We start from the raw sequence: 27329 nt of genomic DNA, 5'->3' as shown, positions 1-27329 counted from the left end.
CACGTAGATACCCATGTAGGTCAGCAGCATGCCAATATACTCAAGAATACATGAAGACATTTTATTACTTCTATTATCATGCCTTTTGATGAGCATTGAAGTGTTTTTTATCTGGCCCTTTCTCACATTGGATTGAGTTGCACTACACTGGATTGCATTGGATTCTAATATATGGTTTAGAAAAAAAAAAAAATAGCAATTCTAGTCATACATTCAGTGGTCACTCAAGAGGTGCCTTCAATGTTCTTGCTCCTCTCTTGGTTATGAACAATGCAGTGGTTTTGTGTGACTCTTCTCTAAGCAAACGAGGCCAGCTCCCCATTGCCTTCAGAGTGTAAAATATCACACCCCACGTCTTCTACAACACATCCTCAGCTCTTCATTCAGACACATCTTTTAGCACAAATCTCAGATAGCACATTCATTTCTCTATAACTGACTGTGGTCCTTCCCTATCTAAAATATCTTTTCTGCTCTTTTATGGAATGTTGCAACTTGTTCCCAGTAAAGAGTGGCTTGTGACAAACTCCCCTCAAAACCTTAGAGAATGACAATGACCACATTTATTATTTCTTATGTTTCTGAGTACTGGCGTGGGGGTTCTCTGCTGATTTTGCCTGTTCTCAGTTAAGTGTCTGCACTTGGCGGGAAAGTTCCAAACCCCCCCCTCCCTGCCCCCATGTGTGGCAGGGCAGGCTGCTACCAGCGGGTGTGCCTCTGTTATCTTCAACATGTCCTTTCATCCTGCGCTAGCAAGACCGATTCAGGGATATCATGGTCTCAGAGCAGAATTCTAAGAGGGCAAAGGAGGAAGCTGCAAGATCTCGTGAGTCCTAGACTTTGGAGATCCCACATCATTTCATCTACTTTATTAGGGTCAGTGAGTCAAAGCCAGATGTGACTCAAGGTCACATCACAAGTGGTAGAGGACACTCTACTTCTTGTTGGAAGAAGCTATGAAGAATTTATGGCCATATTAAATCTACCACCATTCATCATCTGGCCATAATTATTTACATCCTCCTGTATGTAAAATACATTTACCTTTCCTAAAGGATCCTGCGAGTCTTACCCCATAAGCAGCAGCAGCTGCTGCTGCCGCTGCTGCTGCTTAAGTCGCTTCAGTCATGTCCGACTCTGTGCGACCCCATAGACAGCAGCCCACCAGGCTCCGCCGTCCTTGGGATTCTCTAGGCAAGACCGCTGGAGTGAGTTTCCATTTCCTTCTCCAATGCAGGAAAGTGAAAAGTGAAAGTGAAGTTGCTCAGTCGTGTCTGACTCTCCACGACCCCAGGGACTGCAGCCTCCCAGGCTCCTCCATCCATGGGATTTTCCAGGCAGGCGTACTGGAGTGGGGTGCCATTGCCTTCTCCACCACAAGTAGCCCTGGATTAAAACTCCAGCATCTGATTATCTGTATCTTGTCCAGAGATTTGTAAGCTCAAAATACTGATGTAACAAAACACACACACACACACATTCATACACACACAGACATAGACACACACACACATACACACACATAGACACACACACACGCACACACACCCATACACACACACACAGACACACTCCCATCCATTCATGTAACATATATTGGTAACATTGGACAAAATACTTTCAATAGAAATAATGTGAATACATTAACTCAGTGGGGAGAATGGGAACACACAGAATTTACAGGCTCAGGCTGAGTCTGAAATGCAGCCCACCACTTATGGCCAGTTATCCTAACACCGAAGGTACAGGATAATCCTTGATCATAACCCATATATGCTCCCGAAGAATGGTTCCCCAATCCATTCTTGTAAATTCTTGGGACTTTCTCTCCATTCATGGCTCTGCTCTCCAAGACACTTTTGCACATGCTTAAGTGGTTCTCGTGACACACTCTCTATCCAGAGGTCTCTTTCCTAAGTACTTCTGTCCCTAAAGGGCAAGTCCAAGTTGGTACCCTTTTCACCAGTTCACTACCAAATATTCTTTATCTAGAAATCACATGGCCTTCTATCTTCTTCTAACATTTGCTTTCTAATCAGACATTTCCTACTTTAGTGCATCTCTAGCTCCCCATACTAAATCATGCACAGTCAGGAAAAGCACACGGGCACCATTAGTCTCTGTCTAGAGACCTTCTCACTCAGACCCATGGGTATTTGGTGCAACACCTATCTTTTGAATTACAGTAAGTGAACAGTTTAACTACTCTTCAGCCAGACGCCGTGGCTTCCCACAGCGCCTTCTCCACTTTCCTAGCCTTTACCTGCCTTCAGCCTCCCTGCCTCTGTCACTCGGGCCCAAATATTAAACCCGTTTAGGGTTTGTTACTGCAGGACAGGCTTCCAGCTCAGGTCTGGCAGGTTGTGTTTCCCACCAGCTGGGGCGCCGTGGTTGCTTGCCATGGGGCCCCTCATTCTTCAGTCAGCAGTGACAGCTTTTTGACATGATGGTCTCGGGGCAGCATTCCAAGAGAACAAGGGAGAAGCTGCACAATGTCACTTCCATCTCGTTCTATTGCTCAGAGAAACTGATAGGGTCGGTTCCCATTCAAAGAGCAAAGAAACAGACTCCATTGATGCAGAGAATGTGAGGCCACATTTCTACCGTGCACCTCTTATTAGATACCCTTCTTCTCACCAGTCCTCTAGGTTAGGGGCTCTATTACCAGGGTAGCTCCTGTATTTTTTGGCACTGCTTGTTATTTATCTTTACTTAATATTAACTCTACAAAATTTAAGGGTCACCGTGGCATTACGTCTTAGTCATATGTCTATGCAAATGTTTAAGACAACAACATGTTTTTAAAATTGGGGAAACACTTAGTGGTTATTAAGCACTCATGAAAATTACCAGCCTTTCTAATATGCTCAGTCTGACTTCTGCTAACAGAAGTGTGAGCTACGTACGTGTCCTTGGGGAAAAAAGCAAAATATCTTTTAAAACAATTGTTTAGATTTTTTTTTCCTTTTCTAATTTGGATTTTGTACACTGAATGGAATTGCAGTATAAGGAAACTTATAAAATCACCTTCAGAAAGGACACCTAGTGTAAATAAACCTTCCAAAAAGTGAGACAATGACTTAAACACTCTCATTTGAGAATGGATATATTTTTGATTATCAATTGAACATTTTTTCAACCATATTGACCTTGCCCTCTATGAGGGAATTCCATGATGAGAATACTATATAAAATATGCTTTGTTGCCCTGTTAATATAATTACTTATTTCAACTAAATATTTACAGTCTTATTTTATTACCATTTAAGCATACTTTAAAATAAAATTGAATGCTCATCTGTTTTTCCCCAAGTAAAGTGAAGTTTGATATATGAGGATGAAAATGCATTTCATTAAAGGTTAGATTTTTAATTAATATTTTTTTCTTATATCACCTATGTGACATTGAGGAAGTTACCTGATCTCTTTGGAGTTCTATCTTTAAGATAGAAAATAGGAACTTCTTTCAGGTCTTACAGCTCAAAGACACCTTGTTCTCTACATGCTTCTTTGCTAATGCAATTCAAGGACTCATTCGATCTTTTTCACTACTCATCAGTTTCATTAACAAGAGCTTTAATACTTAGAAGGGAGGCTACAGTAGTAGATGATTAATGAGCCAGATCTTCAGCCCAAACATGCATTCCCAAGTTGCTCAGCAAAATATAAACCACCCAGGAAAGAAACACACATAGGGAATCCGTGTGCTTGTTCAATTCACATATGGTGGCTATTTTAATTTTTAGTTAAGAAAGTTAATACCTAGGAGATATAACAAGAAAAAGAGATAATGAACAGATATCTGCAAAATGAGGACAAATGTCAAATACAAGGAAAAAGTAAAGCTAGAATAAAAGTTTAAGTTTAATTTACAGATAAATGTTTTTAAATTATTGAGGTCTCAAGTGTTGCTGTTTTCTTAAAGTATTTACACAAACTACTGTCCTCTTCCTCTGATCATAATGTCCTTTCTTCTCAGTTATTATTTTGACTTCTAATAAATGCTAAGATACCACAGAACTTTTGGATTATGGAATTTATAACTATACTTTCCTTACTGAAAGGAACAAAGGCTTCTTAGACAAATAATTTCAGCCAGATCAGATAATATATCAGAGATGTCTGTACTGTGCTAAGTCACTCATTCTGGTCTGACTCTTTGCAACCCCATAGACTGTAGCCTGCCAGGCTCCTCTGTCCATGGGATTCTCCAGGCAAGAATACTGGAGTGGGCTACCATTTCCTTCTCCAGGAGATCTTCCCAACCTAGGGATCGAACCCCCGTCTCTTATGTCTCTTGCTTTGGCAGGTGGGTTCTTTACACTAGTACCACCTGGGAAGATCAGAAATGTCTGAGATATTCTATTTTGACAGAAAACAAAGATCACTGTATTAAAAGATACAGGAGTCAACCAAAAGACAGGCTCTTGCTGTCCAAAGATGGAGCTGTTTTAGCAAAATATAATAATGGTAATAATAGTAACTGCAATGTACAGAGCTTTGTCAAATAAATAAGGTTTCATAAGTTCATAACGGTATTTTAAAACATATAGCTTATAATTGGAGGTAATCAGGATATCCACTCACTGTTCTGAAAACTGGTGGAGGGAATAATTGAGCATTCAGTTCATGAATTACATTTAGGGTAAGCAAAGAGTATAAGATAGGACAGCAATAAATAGAACTACATAGTATGTAAAGATGTAAAAATAGAAATTTCCTGAAATCTCTTAGGCAAAATTTTCTTAAATTCTCTAGAGATTAAGACTATTCCTAATTTTTCCTAGGTGCTTATGTGTTTTCCCCCACGCTCCTCCCAACAGATAAGTGCTCTGAGCTCCTCTGGTTCGCTGCTTCCTTCCTCCACGTGAGCACACTCTCTAACCTTGATATTTCTCAAGGAAGAGAATGGAGAGTCCCAATTTGTTGTAGCCTTATCACATGTGTATTCTTCTCACTCTTTGTGAAAGCAATGAACTTGTTCTCAAATATCATTTTGCAATTTTTCAACCCAAAACAAGTCTTTGTTTTAGCTTAATAAATCTTCACTAATTGTCAAAGCGCTTCCATAGAAATGATCTCATTTGGTCATCAATAATGTTATTCTGAACATTATTACTCACTTGGAATGTTACCAGGAAGAGGGTGCTTCAGTACACAGTGTGGCTGTAGGGTAGAAAGACCCCTACTGGAGAGGAAAGAGGAGGAAATAGAAAAGAAATAGGAGTAGGTTTGAGTGGGGTATAAAGATAACCTGATGGAGTGGAAGAAAAAAGGGTTGGGGAATTCAATGTAAATCAAGAGAAAAGATGAGGAAGAAACATACACAGATAATCTGTTGAAAGAAGATTTAAAAACCTATGTAAAAAGAGGAAATGAAGATCAAAGAGGAAGGAGTGGAAAAGAAAATGATAGATTCAATGTGTTCTGAAGGATATTCATCAAACTGAATGCTTACACCTCATCATGCTGTCCATTTAATCTGTGGCTATTAAAGTAAGTTATAACTCAATGTATTATCTGTCCTTTGAGATGCTAATTAGCTGTCCTACAATTAAACACTATTCAGGACTCCTCAGCTGTTCTTATCAAACCTACAACTAGCTATAAATGTACAGTCAATGCAGTCTTTGGGGAAAGATGATTCAACTGCAAAATTGTAATTAAAAAAAGAAATATATATATATATATATATATATATATATATATATATATATATATATATATATATATTAGAGCAGTTTTTCTCAAAGTGTGACCCAAGTCTCTAGCATCAAAATCACCTAAATGCAGATTCTTGAATGCTGTGAGAATACACTAAATCAGAATTTCTGAAGGTGGGACCCAGGAAATTGCAATTTACTAAGAATCTTGTCTTTTTTGATATGCAATAATGCTGCTTCTGCTAGGAAAAAGAGTTAAGAGGCAGGCCAGGTTAGTCATCTAAAGTGGTGCTTACTTTTATTGCTTACTAGACGAGTATCTTTCAGAAAGAGAAAAATAACAGTTCTCTTCTAGGCCTGATCATCTCAGGGTGAGTTCAAGAAAACACTGGTCTGTTCTGAGTCACTATCCCTTTTTAACTTCCTTCCACAACTGGTTGACTAAAGTAGAAGATGAGAATCTTTAAGTTTAACAGAAAATTAAACAATAAAATTTTAAAGTAACAAATGCCTATAATTCTACAAGGTTTGCTTCTTTCTCAAGTGTTCATTCCTTATCTTACTTCGTGTCTTTATTACACCCAAACTCAGAGACTAGGAAGATTAAAATAGGAGCATGAGTTTATTCCATAAGGCTTAGAGAAATTTTGCTTTAGAGTGACAACGACCAGGGACTTAAGAAAATACATGGTGATAGAGACAAAATAGAGAATTGTAGATACAGAGGCAACTTTAGGGAGACTGGGGAGACCACCCTAAGACTAATGATCACTCAAGAAAGTAAAGGGAAAATTCTGCAACAATGAGGGCCTGCTTGATTCACAAAGCAAAACAAGTCATTTAGCACCAAAGTCAGATTGGCTTGTTTAACGATCAAGTCCAGCTAACTTGCTTAGCAAAAAAACCATGCAACAGAAACAGGAGACATGCCCCCAAACAATCAAACAAAGGTGGCAAGAGACCTACATCTTTCCAGTAAGCTCAGTGAGTTACTAACCTCCAAAATATGTTCTTTGGCCTCTAAGATATGTTCTTTGTACCCATACCCCCAAACAATACTAGAAAATAAGGCCTACAACCTGCTCAGTGGTATCATCAAGTTAATGACTCCCAAAATAGGCTCTGTTGCACACACACAAAAAATGATCATTTATGGGAAGCTGACTTTTCAAAATGAAAGATCCTCATTGTATTGAGACCTGAAAATACTTTTTCTGAAGTGCTATGACTGCTCTGGCCTGACCGTATAGAGAGGGACAGATAAACTTCCTGGCCCTACCTGGGGGAGGAAATGATGATGAAAATGTGACGTCTATTCAAGAACTCAAGAAAGACAAAGATCATCTCCTCATCCCCTCTCTTCCTCTGACTATAAAAATGTAAACCGCTGAGTACCTGGGCAGTGCAATGCCTGCCTGCCCTCTTGTGAACCTTACAAGCATCCTATTCTAATAAATCACTTCTTACCTATCACTGCCTCTCGCTGAATTCCCTTCCGCATTGAGACATAAAGGGCTATGGTGGCATAGCTCTTTGGAGCCCTGGAAATGATTCCTAATGCTTTCAATGACAGCCCACTTTGAAGGCAGATGTATAGCAGGATTCAGCAGGAACTCACACCCATTACACATGTGCTGGCTTTCCTCTCTAGAAACCTTCAGCTGTGGAATCAAACACATCTTTGCTGACGTGGGGGTGGGGTGGGCTAAAATTCATGTGGTTCACTTCCTGCTTGTTTTTGGACAGATTCCTGGTGGGAACATGAGAGATCAAACAGCTATACATTTTAGAAAGCTTGGCTGAATAAGATCTCAATAATTGTTTGAAAGTCATATTTGTCACTGCATCAAGTATCTTTGGACAAATGACCCAGAAAACACCCAACTTACAGAGGCCAATTTTGTCGAAGCCCAGGGTGATTTCTGTTCTACACAAGTTCAAACATCTCAGAGGTTCCATGTAAGATCTAATTGATGCAATATGGAAGAGATGTGAATGGATCTAGAAATTCTGAAAGAGACTGAATTCATCCAATTCCTAACCAGATCAACAACACCACGAAATTATAAATGAGCAATGAGCAAAGTATCCCCTACAGGGTCATAACAGGCTCATTTATCTGTTAACTCCAATAAAAAATAGGATTATTAATATTTGTTCTGCTACCTCTCATGTGGTTATGAGAATTATTTAAGATTTGTATAAAAATGTTTTTACTAAGTATGAAGTATAATATAGAATGGGATCATGTGATTGTATTTTAGAAAAGCTATTCCAAGATACTGTGTGCATACTAATATCCCATTGAGAAAGCAATTTAAAAAATAAATTTGCAAATATGTTTGCGATCACTTACAAAGGTGATTCTGCACAAGAAGCTGGTTACTCTATTAGATAACTGCCTATTGCTTCCTCTTACCCTTCACGCATCTCACTTACATGCAGGGTATCCTCAGCCTTCAATGATGTCCCACTGATTTCTGTAATTTACAGCCTCTCGTTACTCATATAAGGGGATTAAATACAGTAAAGCAAGTCTTTTAAATTGTGCATGTGGAAATGTTTGCTACAGTAATTACTGACATATATGGAAAACATGAATATCACTATGTTAATGTGCTGACAATGTACGAAAAAGTTAAATATTGCTCCTGTGTTCTGCTTTCATTCCTCGACTTCCTTAGATACAGTAATTTTTTTGCAAAAAGTATGAATTCAAGAAGTACCTAAAAAAACACTCTGAACAACATCTTTGACAGTTCATACAGGATTTTCTTACCTAGACTTTAATACAGTAAACTGTGTTATGAACATGAGAGAATGATAACAGTCAGGTATTTTTATTTACAATTTTGTTATTCCTTACAACCCCATGTAGTAGATGACCATTACTATTCCTGTATCACATATGCTAAACTGAAAAACACAGAGGTTAAGTCACTGATATGGGCCGCGCAGTCCGTAGATGCCAAGCCCAGGTTTGAACCAGCTTGTTTGAACCCACAGCTGAGTCAGTTCAAGTGTTCCCAGAAGCACACACCAAAACAGGATTAAAAGTGCAAAGATGTCATTTTGGGGAAATGCCAATGGGGAATGGAGGAAAAAGCCAGGAAAGGATGGGAGAGCTGTCAGACCACTACACAGGTCCCTCCCTGGAGAAGAGGAAGAGGGTCAGATGGAAACGACTCAGACACAGGAGAGTCCAAGGAAGGTTTGCCAGGGCTGTCAGAGTCCTCAGGCCAAAGCTACCATCTGAGGATCTCCCATCTCCGCAGACCGGGTCCCCGTCCGTCTCCCTGATGTGCTCAGCCATGGACCAGGAGCAGCCCGCAGGGCGTGTGCCTCGGAGCAAGCGCAGCTCTGGGCTTCAGCTCACAGCATCAGCGGTCTCGGTCAGCTGCGCTCCCGGTAGCTGCAGGACTGCGTGGCGTTCGCTCAGGACCACCAGCACACAGAGCAGGCTCGACATCGCCGCTCAGTCTAAAGCAGGGCGGGGGGACGTAGGGGGAGAGCCAGAAAGAGCAGTCCCTGGCTGTTTTAAAATTGAATGTAGCGAAGAGGATGTCGTAAGGCAGTAGATCCTGGGTAACACGGATTTCTTAAATCCTTACACATTTTTCCAAGTGAGAAATGGGATTCTACATGACTTCTCTTTGTGAGTCTGTATAACTTATGAACAATGGTAATATCCAGTTGCTGGATATATCCCAGACAGATCTGAAACATGGGCTCTCGGGGAGTGTGACACAGCTGAGAAATTCATTCTAGGACCTGCCCCCTAGGCTGTCCGGCAGTGCTTGGGAGCCAGAGTTACTGTGTCTGGCAAGAAGTCAGGCACAGGAGGGGAGGGGAGGAGGAGGAAGAGGAGGGGGGGGGGAGGGGAGGGGAGGAGGAACAGGAGGGGGAGGGGAGGAGGAACAGGAGGGGGAGGGGAGGGAGGAGGGGGAGGGAGGGGGGAGGGGAGGGAGGAGGGGGAGGGAGGGGGGAGGGGGGAGGGGGGGAGCCAGAGCCAGAGACTCCCAAGCAACTGGGAAAAATTCCTAAAAATCCCTAAAGGCAAACGGGTGTTGAAAACAGCCTGTTGGGATCTTCACCCCATTAGATGGTTAATATCTGTAACAAATGGTCTCCCGGGGTTTTAAAAGTCAAGAGGAACTTGTTCCTCTAATGGAGATTGTTCTTAAGTCTGTATTTCACAAGCTCTAAACACAGTAAGATGTATTCTTTGGATACATAGCCAAGTATTCTGTCTTTTAAATGAGTATATTGACATTTTTCAGTCAACCCCTTTCACCATGTAACACTGAACTGTGAGTTTTTATACATGTTTACCAGCTTCACTGGAGAAGGAAAAGGCAACCCACTCTGATATTCTTGCCTGGGAAATCCCATGGACAGAGGAACCTGGCAGGCCACAGTCCACGGGGTCACGAAGAGTCAGAACCGACTTGGCGACTAAACAACAATCACCAGCTTAAGTGGGATAAGAAACTTCAGAGTTTACACAAGAAATGTCCATGTAGCTAGAAATTTCCGAACCCTCATTTTCTTCTACCTGGCTTACGCTAACATTTACCAGTTATTCCTGTTCCAGTTTCACTCCCACTACAATCTAGCCTAAAGGCTGTTGTCAGATGAGTCTTCTAGAAAAGCAACATATCATGAAAACAAAAGCACACGAATTTGAATTTCAAGCTTTTTTGATCACTTGTGTGACTAGCCACACCACAAAAATCTAACAATTTCTGAATATGAATTGCAAACACGACCGTTCTTCCATTTTTTAATTTACCATCGTTCAGCTTGAAACTGACTTTATGTTGCCCGCTTTGTTGCTGTTTAATCTTCCAGTTGAGTCCCACTCTTTGCCTGCTAGCAGATCCTAACTGTTTCTCCTTTCCCTGTGGGAATGAAGCTAAACTTTGCGGATGGAGGGCGTTAGAGGGACACTAGACGTTCAAGTTGTTTCTCTTCCTGGTTCTGCATGCCTCTTCTGCATGTTCCTGCAGCACTCAAGGCTTGGATGCCCAGCTCCCACTCGTGGAAAGCCCGTTTTTGGCAAGCAGCACTCTGCGTCTCTCCATGAGCAGCCTCCTTGGGCCGGCACTGCAGCAGCTTTTGCAGGGGCTGGGATCATCTGCACATCCCCAGGAATCGCTTTCTTCCTGGCTTTACCTGGAGTTCTGAGGTTCAGTCTTTGCCCGGGCACAGCTTCAGTATTATTCATAAGGAGGGTTCCCAGTGAGTCCTGCTTGCAACACCTCAGCCAACTTCGTCATCCACTGCACCTTTGGGTGCGCACTTTCCAACGGCATTTGGACCTCAGTTGCTTGGGAAGAAATTATCCAAATATGTCTTTTCCCAGCTAAGAGTAGCAGCTTCTTCCTGAAGCTGCTATTCTAAAACTTCTTTAGTTTTCTTTTCCCCTTTCTGGCCAATCCCACGATATAGTCAGCAACTCTTCATATTTAACTTTCCCTGTTTATATTATTGTGTGATTTCTGTCTCTTAAGTGGAACTTCACTAACACAACAGTATATATAGTTCATTGCCATAGGAATTGTTAATTGAAATTAAAGATGATAATCACAAAGCCCGGAAACATGCTAACGGCGAAAGTGCTCAGAAGACTGTAAATGTTAGTATTATTGATGGAATTTAATCCTGACAATAATTCCTAATTGGCCCAATTGGAGAACCCACCATTCTGCAAAGGCACTTGCGTTTCTAATCTCTATGTCTTGGTTATACTAATACCTCTGCTTAGATTGCCTTTGAGCCAACCCTTCAAGATTCAGAATCACTGGGAAAATAACAGAATTCTAGCCTCTTGGTTATTAAGCTCAAGCACAAACGAACCTTGATTTCAAAGCAAATGCTCTTGGTGAAAAAATTTATCTCAATCCAACAAACATTGCTTTAGCATTTTCTCTATGCCAAGCATTATGCTCTTCACAACAGATACCAAAGAGTAAGACAACTCTCTGCCTCCAAGTCACTTACATCCCATTAGTATATATAGAATTGATGACCTAGAACTAGAAAGTAATTCTAATGGGGTTACAAATTTATTTACACTGCACTTAAACGTGCACAGAAGATGTATCTTCTTTTATCGATTACTGACCCTACTTTCTAAGCAGTGGGATAAACATAAATATTAAATGTTTGCCCAACATTATGTTGTATGTCCAACAATATGCCCTTTTACTATACACAAATATAAACTCAAAATGGCTTAAAGACTTAAACATAAGACATAACACCATAAAACTCCTAGAAGAGATCATAGGCAAAACATTCTCTGACATAAATCATAGCAATGTTTTCTTGGGTCAGTCTCCCAAGGCAATAGAGATAAAAACAAAAATAAACAAATGGGACCTAATCAAACTTACAAGCTTTTGCACAGCAAAGGAAACTATAAATGAGATGAAAAGACAACCTACAGACTAGGAGAAAATATTTACAAGTGATGCAACCAACAAGGGCTTAATTTCCAAAATATACAAACTCATACAACTCAATAACAAAAAAAGGCAAACAACCCAATTGAAAAATTGGCCAAATACCAAAATAAACATTTTTTTCCAAAGAAGAAATATACATGGCAAATAGACACATGAAAAGATGCTCAACATCACTAATTATTTCAGAAATGTAAAATGAAACTACAATGAGTACCATCTCACACCAGTCAGAATCGTCATCATTAAAAAGTCTACAAATAAATGCTGGAGAAGATGTGGAGAAAAGAACTGTTGGGTGGGAATATTAAGTTGGAATAGCCCCTGTGGAAAAGCAGTTTGGAGGTTCCTCAGAAAATTAAAAATGGAATTACTATATGACCCAGCAATTCCAGTCCTCAGCATATATCCAGACAGAACTATAACTCAAAATCATACATACACCCCTGTGTTCACACAGCCCTATTCACAATAGCTAAGACATGGAAACAACATAAATGATACTATAAATGCTGCAGTTATAAACAACATAAATGACCTTTGACAGATAAATGGATAAAGAAGATGTGATACATATACATAATGGAATACTATTCAGTCATAAAAAAGAATGAACAAGAGCCATTTGCAACAAACATGGATGCAACTAGAGATTATCATACTAAGTGACATAAGTCAGAAAGAGAAAGATAAATACCATAAGATGTCGCTTATGTCTGTGACCTAAAATATGATACAAATGAATCAACTGACAAACCAGAATCACAGAAGCAGAGAAAAAATGATTGGTTGCCAAGGGGGAGTGGAGTGGGGTAGTGGAGTGGGAGAGTGGAGTGGGAGTGGGAGGTTGGGGTTAGCGGAGGTAAGCTTTTATATGTAGATTGGATAATTCCTAGAAATGGATAATTCCTGTACCATAGTTCCTATTGTATAGCTCAGAGAACTATATTCTTTACCCTATGATAAACCAAAATGGCAAAGAGTATTTTTAAAAAGAATTTGTGTATGTATATGTATATAAGCACAGAAAAATAATGTGTATATATATATGTATAGGTATATAAACTTGGAGAAGGCAATGGCAACCCACTCCAGTGTTCTTGCCTGGAGAATCCCAGGGACGGGGAGCCTGGTGGGCTGCCGTCTATGGGGTCGCACAGAGTCGGACACGACTGAAGCGACTTAGCAGCAGCAGCATATATATAAACACACACACACTCTTGCAGTAAGGTATAAATTAACACAACATTGTAAATCAACTGTCCTACAATTTTAAAAAATTAATAAACCTGCCAACATAATAAAATGCTTCTAACAATCTCTTTTAATAAGCAGCCTCTTGTCTAAATGACACTTCGTACTCTACATTCACTCCATTCTGAGAAGGCCTCTAGGTTTGTTAAAGGTAGTTTATTTGGCATCACAGCATCCGCAGAAAGCAAACACGCTCACGCTGTGCTGGCTGGGGTTTCTGAGGCATCCTTGTCTGAGTTCCCATCCTTGGGCATCGGGATGGCTCCTGCTGCTCAACTGCTGCCTGGAGTAGCTTGGAGTTTTTGTCTCTCTCAACCTGACCGGGCCTCGGTGAGACCTGCCGTCTGACTGGGGCTCCAGCTGGCAATGTACACAGACTCCGATTTTCCTCCCCGCTGTTCATCACGAGGTCCTAGACTGGGTCTGTGAGACAGTCTGCGGTGAGCACATCTAGGCTCTGGTGCATGACATGCACACAAAGGCTCAGGTGCCTTCAGCATCCCCTGGGAGGGGACAAGGAGGAAACCCTGGTGCCTCATGACTAAAGAGGACCCAGGGTCACTCAAGAGTGCGGAGGAGGTCATTGCTGACTGCAGCAGTCCAGCCTCTCCAGGACGGCCGGGGCTCCAGACCACGGCATGCTGCCGGCTGTCCCTTAAAGAATCCCATACGGGAAGAGGAGAAAAAGTGGCTTCTGCTTCAGTGGCCCCCTCCGACATCTGAAATACCTTCTGTTCTGGGATTTCACTGGGACTCACCCGTCTCAACTGGGTATCTCTCTTATATCTGCTCCTTTTTGTTCCCCTAAATCCCTCGAGCCAGGAGAAGCGGATTTTTATCTTCCTTCCCCTCCTTCCTTAACAGTGATTTCACCTGCTATATTTGTCCTTTCTTAGTTTCTTTTACACAGAGAAGCCAATGGCAGCAGAGAAACTGGCTTACCAATAAAGGCGTTTTAACAGTTCGACCTATTACATCTCTTTCATTTTTCAAGATAGTTCAATCATGCAATTGCCTTTACAACATTCCCTGAAACTATTAAAAAATCTTGAGGCTCCTTGTTTTCTTTAGAAAAGGGGATGTCGTAAATTGCATCCAAATCTTCTTTTCCTTCCTGAGGGCCTACCTCATTGGTTCAACCACAGTCCAGCATCTGTGATTAACTCAAGATACTGCTCTGACTCATGTGTGTGTGTGCGTGTGTGAAAAATATTTAACATGACTTTTGAGCCAGAAATTGATTTTGCAAGCTGTGTTCCCTTCTTAAGATTCTGCTAGCAGCAGCAGAAAATAATTTGGCCATAGGATCTAAAAACAAAGTTTCCAATAGTTAAAAGTACTGTAGCCCCACTTCAGAGATATACAAACAAATAAAGTGGTACTTGATTCCAGTACAAGCCTCAGGATGAATCTCTCCAAGCTGTAAAAGGGTATGTCCAATCTAAAAGGACTCTGAAAGATCAAAAGGAAGTGTTGAATTAACCTGGGAGTAGGGGAGAGTGCCCTGAACTCAGAGATCCTGTCTTGGTTATCTCTGTATTCTATGTAATACCTCATATAGCTCCTCTTACATTGTAGCAACAATATTTCTTGAACTGAAGCTAATGAAATTGATCTGTCATGCTCAGCTTCATACCGAATAGGTAGAAATTAAGATCATTCACGTTTCCTTGATAATATAAAAGCATGTGCTATGTGTGCTGAACTTAGTTACATCTGTCTCTTTGTGACCCCATGGACTGTAGCCCACCAGGCTCCTCTGTCCACGGGGATTCTCCAGGCAAGAATGCTGGAGTGGATTGCCATTTCCTCCTCCAGGGGATCTTCCCAACCCAGGGATCGAACCCAGGCCTCCTGCATTGCGGGTGGATTTTTTACCATGTGAGACACCAGGGAAGCCCAAGAATACTGGAGTGGGTTGCCTATTCCTTCTCCAGGGGATCTTTCCAACCCAGGAATCGAACCAGGGTCTCCTGCACTGCAGGCGGACTCTTTACCAGCTGAGCTACCAGGGAAGGCCATATGAAAGCATCTTCCTCTGTGCGCACGCGCACAGACACACACACACACACACACACACACACTCATGAAATTTCAGGCAGAACCTGAAGTACTTTGGTTTAAGCTGGGCTTAATTTATTTCTACTAAAAATGAATGCACTTGTATCTAAAAGGCCGAAGTGGTTGCCACCATGTTCGGTTTGTACACCCCAATTCATAAGCATTTTCATGAACTATTGCTTTTGTTTGCCCTCTCTCAAGGGGTATTTGGGCTATTTCTCTTGACTGGAAACAGAGAAGACAAGCCACTGTTGCATGGACATTTCAAAACCGCCGTCCTCCCCGACTGATTCTGTAGTCAAAACAAGCATGTCACTGCAGGTGGCCGCGAGTCTGAAATTCAGCTTAAGGGAGAGAAATCAATGGTTCACTTTAAGGAAAAATAACTAGTTTTAGGCAAAACATTAAAATTCAGGACAATAAATGAAAGCAGTCTATGTCATGTTCTGAAATTGTTTTAGTGACTCAGAGAGCTGAGAAATCCCACACTGTTTCAGTCTTGCCTTTGTTTTTTTTTTTAAGTGTTATGGATGCATTTTATAGAGTCATCTAAGCTTTCATCTAAGCTTTGTCTGACGCAGTGTTGTAAACTTAACAGAAAAGTGAATTAACCCTGAAAAGCAATTTAGTCACAATTCTGTCACATTGATCAGACCATATCGTCTACATGGGAACTCAGGATTTAAGGATATCAGTTACACGCCTCAGAGACAGCCTGAGCTGATTAGAGAGACCCCAACATGGCCTTTGGAATAGCTGAACTCACATATTCAGGTACAAGTTTGAAACACATGAAAAAGCTCAGTATCTATGTGCTTGCTCTGGCATAGACTGCCGTAGTGTCTGGGAATAGTGTAGATGCATACACTAGTTTTCACAGTATTAATAGTATGCTATAAATGATACAAATTAGGTGTAAGAGAAGACCATGTACGTTGGCATTGGCGCTTCATTTGGACTGTCTTGAGTATGGCCATGCTGCAATTGGCCAACAGCCAAAATTCAGGCAGCATTTCTTGAAGAGGCTGAGGACAAAGGGGCATTTGTGCATTGCTTGGGCGGGTGCAGAACACTACAACCCTTATGGAAGGGAATTAGCCAGTGTCTAGAAAACCCAGAAATGCTCTAACCTTCAGTGTAGCGATCTCTCTGCTAGAAAGCCATCCTAAAATAACATGGAAAAATGATAAAGATCTATGCAACTGTCTTTCAGTAAGGCCATTACAGTTTAAAAAATAAAAGACTGGAAATAATCATGAAAAGAACTAAAAAAAAAAAATATTTCATAACCATACAATTAAATATACGGTTTTGTAAAAGTAGTAACTAATATGTGGAGCTATGGAGTGATCCCTGGTATATGTTCCTAAGTAAATAAGCAATGAAAGTATTATCATTTATCTAAAGCTAGTATTGTTATAATCCACTTGTTTTGAAAATGAAAAACTAACTAATCGATATTTTTTAATCTATAAATTTAGAAAAAATTTAAAAGAATCTCTTTGATCACATATAGAACATGTTATAAAATTAACTCAGTATTTTTAAAACAGGATAAAAGAAAAATGCTAAGCATTAATCTGGATTTTGTATATGAACTGTACCTCAGAGTAACAAAATAGTTCATGAGGAAAATTTTCTCTTCACAAAAGTGTTGTAGTCAATAAGTAAAGAAAGATGAGCAGAATTAGAATATCATGATTTTGTAACCCTTAGGGAAATAATTTATAGCTATGAAAAGAGAAAAATCACACCACAGGTCCTTATATATATATATATATATATAAGTATTTGATACAACCTATGAAGAAATCTTTGCAAATATAGACTTCTACCTAATTAAGCCTCAAGTTTTGAACAACCGCTCTGTAAAACAGGGACAGTGTAATGCTTTAAACAACACAAGAAGGATGCACTCAGATTGTGGAAAATTCTACCAGACAATCCTGTTCTTTCAAGAGTTGAATTGCAAAAATAAAAGTTTTAAAAGGAGAAGGAAGGGAACTTTAGGTTAAAGTAGAACTATTACATCAACCAATTATTGGACTACTTCAATCATAATTCGAAGTGAAAAGAATGAGGCAGAAGAATTTGAACACTGTATATTTAATAGCACTAAAGAATTCTAATTTTTAAATGTGATGATAGTATTGTTGGCAATTTAATTAATAATTTTTGACTTTCATATAAGAGTAATGAGTATTTTCTTTGAAATAAAACAGAGGGTGAGAGAAAGTGGGAAGGAGAGTCAATAAATAAGATTAGATGAGAGTTGGTAATTATTTAAATTGAGCAATGGGCAAAAGAGAGCTCAATATACCAGTATGTCTAATTTTATACATGTTTGAAAATTTGCTAAGAGAAAAATTAATGTTGGTATAGTTAGCTCTATAAAGTTATCAGTCCAGAACTTCCCTGAAAAGCACATATAAAAGGAGACATTGTTTTCATAGAGGGTTTATCTGGCAGGTTACTAGCTGATGCTGGCTCCCTTTACAACTTAACCAGAGTTCACTAAATCCTTTAGCATCTAACATAAAATGATATACTTCTGCTGGTTAAGTAAAATGTCTACATTACCTGCTACATTAATCGAAAAACAGAAGCATGGAAACTTAAGCACATTTGATACAATCACTTATGACAAGATTCAGCATTAAAGTCTCAAGTCCAATTATAATTTTATAATAAAAATTTTAAACACTGCAAGTTTACTTTAAAATTACCGAAACTTCAGAGTTTTGCTTTACTTCATGTAAAAATAAACAATCAATAAGCTATATTATTTTATAAAGTACCTACTTGTATTTCTGAGATTTACCTCTACATGTGGCATGACATTTTTTTAAGCTTTACTCTTATAGGAGAAAAGGTACTGAATGCGTCTTTAACTACAACATACACTTTAAAGCTAATTCACTGTACCAGCTCTGGAGAAGAATAACCCTGGATCCTGTTTAGAGGGACTGGAACTGTCAGGAATAAACTTTTTATGGGCATGGGGTCAACAGCAAGGCAGGTTGGGGTTCACCTTGTGACATTTTCACAGGGGCTCATCATAATTATAGATGTAAAAGGTGCTTGGTCAGTTAATTCCACACATTATTGGCAGAAATGCCAAAAATATCTCCCTGTCCCTCCCTCAAATGACCTGAGGCAGCACAATATTCTGCATCTCCCATCTATCACTTTAATAGACAGTCACAAATTTTGTTTTAAACGAGTATCTTTCTAATTTCATGCAAGCCACACATACACACATCCTACTCCATCCTCCAAGAACAAAAGAGTCGCCCTTCTAAGGTTTTTTTTTTAATAATTGAAATAATAATAGCAAAAAATCATGGTGGTACTTATTCCATTTATACTGCCAAAATCACTTGGGAATTGAGCCGTGTAGAAGTAATGGTATGTTGGTTTGCTAATTCTCGGAGAATCTGAATTTTTGAGCATTCTTTGTTTTCTGCCTCTTTGCACTCTTCACATAGGTTTTTACTGTAACAAACTGTTGCTGTTAACTTTCACAGTAGAGAAATGGGTTAGGCTATTTTTAGGAGTATTTTGTCAGCCTATGGGAAAGAACAGGAAGGAGTAAGAAGTAGAGAAAGATCTGTGCTGGCCCAAAATGTTCTGAGCACAGCAGGCTAGGAGTCAAATTAAAAGTTGGGTTATAACCAACTATACCCCAAATTCAGTTCAGTTCAGTAGCTCAGTTGTGTCCAACTCTTTGTGACCTCATGGACTGCAGCACGCCAGGCTTTCCTGTCCATAAACAACTCCTGGAGCTTGCTCAAACTCATGTCCATTGAGTCGGTGATGCCATCCAACCATCTCATCGTCTGTCATCCCCTTCTCCTGTCACCTTCAATCTTTCCCAGCATCAGGGTCTTTTCCAGTGAGTCACTAATTCACATCAGGTGTCCAAAGTATTGGAGTTTCAGCTTCAGCATCAATCCTTCCAGTGAATAATCAGGACTGAATTCACTTAGGATGGACTAGTTGGACCTCCTTGCAGTCCAAGGGACTCTCAAGAGTCTTCTCCAACACCACAGTTCAAAAGCATCAATTCTTCGGCACTCAGCTTTCTTTATAGTCCAACTCTCACATCCATACATGACCACTGGGAAAACCATAGCTTTGACCAGATGGACCTTTGTTGGCAAAGCAATGTCTCTGCTTTTTAATATGCTGTCTAGGTTGGTCATACTTTCCTTCCAAGAAGCAAGTGGAATTTCATGGCTTTTAATTTCATGGCTGCAGCCACCTTCTGCAGTGATTTTGGAGCCCAAGAAAATAAAATCTGTTACTGTTTCCATTGTTTATCAGTCTATTTGCCATGAAGCGATGGGACCAGATGCCATGATCTTCATTTTTTGAATGTTGAGTTTTAAGCCAGCTTTTTCACTTTCCTCTTTTGCTTTTAACAAGAGGCTCTTTAGTTCTTTCTCGTTTCCTGCTATAAGGGTGGTGTCATCTGCATATCTGAGGTTATTGATATTTCTCCCAGTGATCTTGATTCCAGCTTGTGCTTCATCCAGCCCAGCTTTTTCCATGACGTACACTGAATATAAATTAAATAAGCACAGTGACAATATACAGCCTTGATGGACTCCTTTTCCTATTTGGAACCAGTCTGTTGTTCCATGTCCAGTTCTAACTGTTGCTCCCTGACCTCATTCAGGTTTCTCAAGAGGCAGGTCAGGTGGTCTGGTATGCCCATCTCTTTCAGAATTTTCCACACTATATTGTGATCCACACAATCAAAGTTTTTGGCTTAGTCAATAAAGCAAAAGTAGCTGTTTTTCTGGAACTCTTTTACTTTTTTGATGATCCAGTGAACGTTGACAATTTGATCTCTGGTTCCTCTGCTTTTTCTAAATCCAGCTTAACCATCTGGAAGTTCATGGTTCACATACACTGAAGTCTGGCTTGGAGAATTTTAAGCACTACTTTGCTAGCGTGTGAGATGAGTGCAATTGTGTGGTAGTTTGAGCATTCTTTGGCATTGCCTTTCTTTGGGATTGGAATGAAAACTGACCTTTTCCAGTCCTGTGGCCACTGCTGAGTTTTTCAGATTTACTGACATATTGAGTGCAGCACTTTCAGAGCATCATCTTTTAGGATTTGAAATAGCTCAACTGGAATTTCATTGTCTCCACTAGCTTTGTTTGTAGTGATGCTTCTTAAGGCCCATTTGACTTCACATTCCAGACATCTGGCTCTAGGTGAGTGATCACACCACCGTGGTTATCTGGGTTGTGAAAATCTTTTTTGTATAGTTCTTCTGTATATTCTTGCCACCTCTTCTTCTCAAAAGAGAAATACTTAATTCCAGATGAACCTATTAAATTTATAAACACTAGGCTTACAGTATTTACAGACATTATGTTATGTGCTTAATAGACATTATATCTTTAATATTCAATATACATTATATTTTTAATCTTCCTAATAAATTTATGGATTAGGCCGTAATTTTATTCCCATGTTTTTGGGAACATGCAACAAACTCACAGTGATTTCAGAATTTAAAACAGAACTGACTCCCAAGCTGAGCATAAATCACTGTTTTCAAATTTCATGAAGGAAGCATTAATTCATGATGTTCAAAAGTACTAATGATATGACAAAAGTTTCTGCAAAGCCAAGAAAGATACTAAATTTAACATAGGACTACAGAATCAACTATGAAATAAAATATAAAAGGAGACATAAATTTGTTAAAATATTAATAGTTGTTGCTGTGGGTGGTGATTTTAAGGCTGCTTTTTTTCTTAGTTTACATTTTCCTTGTTTAAAAAAATGGGTTAGGTGTCATACCTTACTTTTTATAATCAGGCAAACAATGTGCAGTAATTGGTCCAATTCCTTCAAATTATATTTACTCAGACCAATTTTAATTAAATGTAATGTTGCTTCTCAAAAACTTAAATTTGTTAAAGCTCACTACTTACTTTATCCCAAGTCTAGTCAATTTTTCTCTTAAGGCTTTTGGTTAAAATATCACAAAAATTAGTTTCCATTTCTATATTGTCCTTTCATCTCCTCAAAGAATCTCTTATTCCCTTCTGGAAATTTCCTCTTCTCAAATTCAACATGTCTAAACCCTAAATTAACATTTTGAAAACCAATGTCGTCACCTGTCTTCTCCCTATGAATGTGCCTTTTCCTAATGTTTTAGGCAAAACCCTTGGGACAACTTTAGAGGAATGACTTTATTCCTTACACTCCTATCAGTCTCTTTGTGATCCTTACAGAGGCTTCCTCTGAAATAGTTGCCACAAGTCTCCCTGACTTTCTAGCTTAAATGGCACCACTCCATTTCATGTCCTTCTCAAGCTGGCCTCAGGTTTGGACCAGACATATTTCATGTGCAGTCCTCAAAATTCTGTGAAAGCACTGCCTTCACTGTGCCATTCCTATGCCTTTCAACCACCAATACTCCCAAATGCCCAGCGACCCTCTGCCCAGGTTTTATGCCCCACCTATTTTAGTCAACTTTTTGGTTTCAAAAGCTACTACCTGCTTCCTTCATTCCAGCTGAAGACTGGTTTCTCGCCTTCCACGCATCTTACACCTCTGTGTTCCCGTAAGTCTTGTCTGTTCCTAATAGCCTAGTTCACCCCCCAGCTTCCCTAAGCCCTCACCAGCATGGAAACTTCCTAGACACTAGAGACAATAATGTTTCTCAGAGAAGACTAAGGAACTGAACAGGGTATTGCTCCATGTCAAGATATAGGAAGAGGATTTTATTAATCCCTTTTAACAAATGGGGAGGCTGAAAAATGGTTTCAGCAAGCTACATAAAAGATCAGGGTTTACATGGTAAAAAAGAAATATATTGCAAAGCACTAAACTGGTATGAGTGGCCTTTTTGTAATAAGAATTAATGAAAATAATAGATACTTTAAGTGTCTTTCTCCACATGTTTAGCTTGAGGAGACCATGGGAGATGAAAGATGATAGATACTCTATCTAAGAAATTCTTGTATCTCTAATCCTTGCTCATTTTAGTCACTACTTTGATATATACCTCAGCAAAAAGACACAATATATTATCTGTCCACAATATATCAGGGACAAATAATTCATACGGTGGCTTTTGGAAATCCAGTTCCATCAGAGGTAAAGACAAAACTAAGAACAATGATATCTAGTCTCTGCTTCTCTCTGTGTCATGAGCTTAGAAAGTCAGAGCAAATGTATTTTTATTTTCACTCATTAATAAAACAATAAAACTTAACCCTTTTTTCATCATCCATGGGAAAACACTCACTTTTGTGTTTGTAGACAAGCTGTTATCCTTTGCCTCATTGATTCCAGCAATGAATTTCAATGTAAATAGTTGGTGAGGGTTGATTATGGCTCTGGGTGGGTGTGGAGGATGTGGGGGATGTGGAGGGTGTGTGTGTGTGTGTGTGTGTGTGTGTGTGTGTGTGTGTGTGTGTGTGTGTGTGTGTGTGTGTGTGTGTGTGTGTGTGTGTGTGTGTGCGCGCGCGCAGGCACATGAGGACACACTCAGTCATGTCCAACTCTTTGTGACCATGTGAACTACAGTGCGCCAGGCTCCTCTGTCTATGTAATTTTCCAGGCAAGAATACTAGAGTGGGTTGCCATTTCCTTCTCCAGAGGATCTTCTTGACCCAGGAATTGAGCCCGCGTCTCTTGCATCTCCTGCACTGGCAGGCAAACTCTCTACCACTGCGTCATCTGGGAAGCTCTGGTCAAAGCTCTAGGAATGCTTGATTTATCAGATACATTTAAGAAAGTAACAAATATTGAACTACTTTAGTGACTTTCATTTTTAAAATAAAACACCATGCCATATTTTCCTGCTTTTTGCCTAATACCTGCTTTTATTTGTGGTTCTATTTTCTGTTAGGTAAATGAATGCAGACAGAGTTAACATGAGTCAAGAATAAAGTATTATGAAATCTTAATATTCAAATTATCTACTTATTAACTCAGCAGGTTTTTACATGATTTCCAAGGAAATATTTAGTCCTTAAGATATTTCAGACTACAAATTTCTAAAAGAATTAAAGAGAAGTTATCTTTCTTTGCCTCAGCTATTAAACCAAGTGTACACATTTCCCAATAAAGAAAGAATTTTTTAAAAGGAGATCTCATCAATAGTATTATAATTGTTCTTATTAAAAATACTGAAAAGCAAAGCATTTAGATACTACATAAAATCATATATATATATATATATATATATATATGTGATAATCTAATTTGAACATATTATTTTCTAATTTGGGGGCAATGATTTTAACTATAAATGAAATATAAAACAATGCAAAATATGCTGTCATATCTCTAAATAGCCTTCAGAAAATTCCTTAATAAGTTTATTCAATCTTATCTCATTCATTTAAAGCAATAAAAATTTTGTTATTTAACTAAATAATTAGCAATTCCACATGTAATAAGTCTGATGAACTAGTACACAATGTATTTTAAGAACCTGTACTTTCCTGCCCACCATGAATGCACCTTCCAGGAGATTCCAGTATCTGCAGGAATCGAGTGAGGACCATTAGGGGGGCCTGAGGTCTCATCACCACAGTAAATTCCTAGGAAACCCTACCCGGCAGGATGTTGGAAGCTCACAGCACAGGTGAGGGACCACAGAAAACAGAAGCATTTGGGAGCCAGAAAGGAAGCACTGATGGCAGACAGGCGGGAGGAAAGCTTCGGCAGAGACGCATGCGTGCCCAGTGGCCTCAGAGTGCATCCTTAGGTTGTGAAACACACCTTCTGTTTGAGGCTGTGATTATCTGCCCAGGGGTCCTCCTCCTGTCCTCCTCATTTGCTTCATTTTCTGTCACTTTTCATGTTGGGATACTTGTGTTTTTCTTGAAAGGTATTTGAAAAGTGCAAAGATTATTTGTAGGGACCTTGCAGCTCTTCACAGAAGTGCCATAAAATCTAATACATAAATAATAAATCAGCTCAACAGATGTTGACTTTTTCCTGCCATACAGTGACTTTAAACTCTTGATTTGGAATCTGTGACAGAATAAACAAACTCAAAGTGAAACTCAATTTGTCTACCTTACCCAAGGACAAAAGTTAAAAAGCCTAGATTAAACAGAATTATCTATATCCTATCAAACAAGATGGGACAAGAAGCAACATTCATATCTTCAAAGCAGATCTGGTAATAAAAAATAACACTCAGAAGAGGACTGTTTCAAGTTAAATATCTTGTTCATTAAATAGACATTAATAAACCCAAACCCCATATGTTCCTAATTAGACTCTGAAAATAATTTAATGTACTTTTTTAAAGACAGCAAACACTGAATATTAGCCGAGAAATATTAAAATGTAAGGAGCAATTGAAATCACCTTGTTATTTCATTTCTTAAAAAAATATCACTGTTTTCTGGCATTACAAGCAGAATATTAGTCAAGAAGTAGACAATATTTTTATCAAGAAATGGAATATAGCCCTCTGGAATTGTTAAGTTCACTATCAACAGTACTTGGAAATTTATCCTCATTGAGTGCCTTTCTACTTTTAGCATTACAGTGCAAATATTTATTATTTAGGTTTATCTATCCCTAAAAATTCCGCAACTTCAATCATTATAAATTTTAAGTATCACCCATGGTAAGACCTTTGAACCTCTGGTAGTCACAGTGGGAGGCATGGGCAAGCAGCACAGGGATGGCATTTGGATCCTGTTAGACACACAGAATTGAGAACTTCACCCCCCATCCCGATCTACTGAGTCAAAATATGAATTCTGACAAAAATCCCCAAGTGATTTATATTCACACTACAATTTGAGAAGCACCCCGTTTGGCCACTGCCATATAATTAAGCTTCCTATGACTATTAATAATATTTTGGTGATTTCTGTTAATTATTTTTTACAAATATAATCCTATATCCCAAATATACGCAAAAGAATTACACGATGCCATTGAATGAATGGAAAGGAGTGCTTTCACAAGTTAAATTTCATGCTAAAATATACAGAGAGTGGAAAAATATCTTAGAGAAACTATGAAATACATCAAGTTTCTTTTCTGGGATCCTACTCTACCCTCACAAATGACAATTCCCTCTTAAATGTCCATTTCTCTTTCAACAACATACTCTCCCTTTATTATTCTTGTACATTGTTATTTCCTTTCCTTTGAGACAATTACTTTTGCCAAAATTCTGTGAAGCCTCTAAATGTTTTGGTTGCTTTTTCTTTGCATACTCTTAATTTTTAAAACATAGTTTCCTTTCTATCTTTTGGGGGTTTTGTTTTTCTTATATATCTAAGTTGCACACACACAAAAATCATAACAAATGCCAAGTGTTTAAAAATAACAATGGAAACATAAGAAGAATTGAGAGCCCAGAAATAAACCCATATACATATACTGTCAACTAATATTTAACAAGGGAGCTAAGAATACTCAATAAAGACAGTCTCTTCAATAAATTGTGCTTGGGAAATTGGATACTCAAATGTAAAAAAAAAAAAAAAAAAAAAAGAAACTAGACTCATGTATGACATTACTCATAAAAATTAACTTTAAATGAGTTAAAGATTTAAATGTAAGACTGGAAACCCTAAAACTCCTAGAAGAAAACAGGGGGGGAAAAGCCCTCCTTGACATGGATCCTAGCAATGACTTTTTGGATACAACACCAAAAGTATAGGCAGCAAAGACAAAGGCAAATAAGTGGGACTACACAGAACTAACAAGTTTTCACATAGCAAAAGAAACAATAGGCAAAATGAAAAGACAAACTATGGAGTGGAAGAAATATGCACAAACAATATATCTGATTAGGGTTAATATCCAAAATATACAAAGAACTCTTATAGCTCACTAACCCCCTCTAAAATAAAATCCCAATGTAGGAAAAGCATCTCAATAGACATTTTTCCAAAGAAGAAAATAAATGATCAACAGTTACATGAAAAGTTGTTTTTTCCAACATCACTAACGGTTACGGAAATACAAATCAAGACTACAATGATGTATCAACTTGCACTTGTTAGAATAGTTACCATGGAGAAGACAAGAGGCACCATGTGTCAAAGGTGTAGAGAAAAGACAGACCTTGTGAATTGTTGGCGGGGTTGTAAATTGGTACAGCTGCTACGGAAAACAGCATGGAGGAGCATCAAAAGCTGAAAATAGAGTTACCATGTGATTCAGTCATTATATTTCTGGAAATATACTCAAAAGAAATGCAACACTATGTTAAAGGAAAATCTGTAGCCTCATATTCAGACCAGCATTATCTATAACAGCTAAAATATACTACTGCTGTTGTTTAGTTGTGAAGTGGTGTCTGACTCTTTTGTAACCCCATGAACTGTAGCCCGCCAGACTCCTCTGTCCATGGAATTTTCCCGGCAAGAATACAGGAGTGGGTTGCCATTTCCTTCTCCAGGGGATCTTCCCAATCCATTATTCAAAACCACCTCTCCTGCTTGGCAGACAGATTCTTTACCACTGAACCACTGCAGAAGCCCAAGATATGGAGATCACCTAAATGTTCACTGACAAATGAATGGATAAAGAAGTTACCAAACATCGCAGTGGAATATTATCCAGCCATCAAAAGAAGGAAGTCCTATCATTTGTGACAACAAGTAGGGACTTTGAGAGTATTAAGCTAAATTAAATGCCAGACAGAAAAAGATAAAAGGTGTATGAGCTCACTTATATGCGGAATCTAAAAAACAAACCAACAACTAAAAAACTCATACAAAAAAAATGATCACATTTGTGGTTATGAGAGGTGGGAGGTACTAGGTAGGAGAATGGGATAAAGGCGATCAAACGGTACAAACTTTCAGGAAAAAAAAAATGGAACATAAATATACACATCACCCATTTTTAGATAAAGAAGGCTTTG

Source organism: Muntiacus reevesi, chromosome 1 (assembly GCF_963930625.1).
Source record: "Muntiacus reevesi chromosome 1, mMunRee1.1, whole genome shotgun sequence".
Classification (NCBI taxonomy): domain Eukaryota; kingdom Metazoa; phylum Chordata; class Mammalia; order Artiodactyla; family Cervidae; genus Muntiacus; species Muntiacus reevesi.
This window is presented reverse-complemented; position numbering follows the sequence as displayed.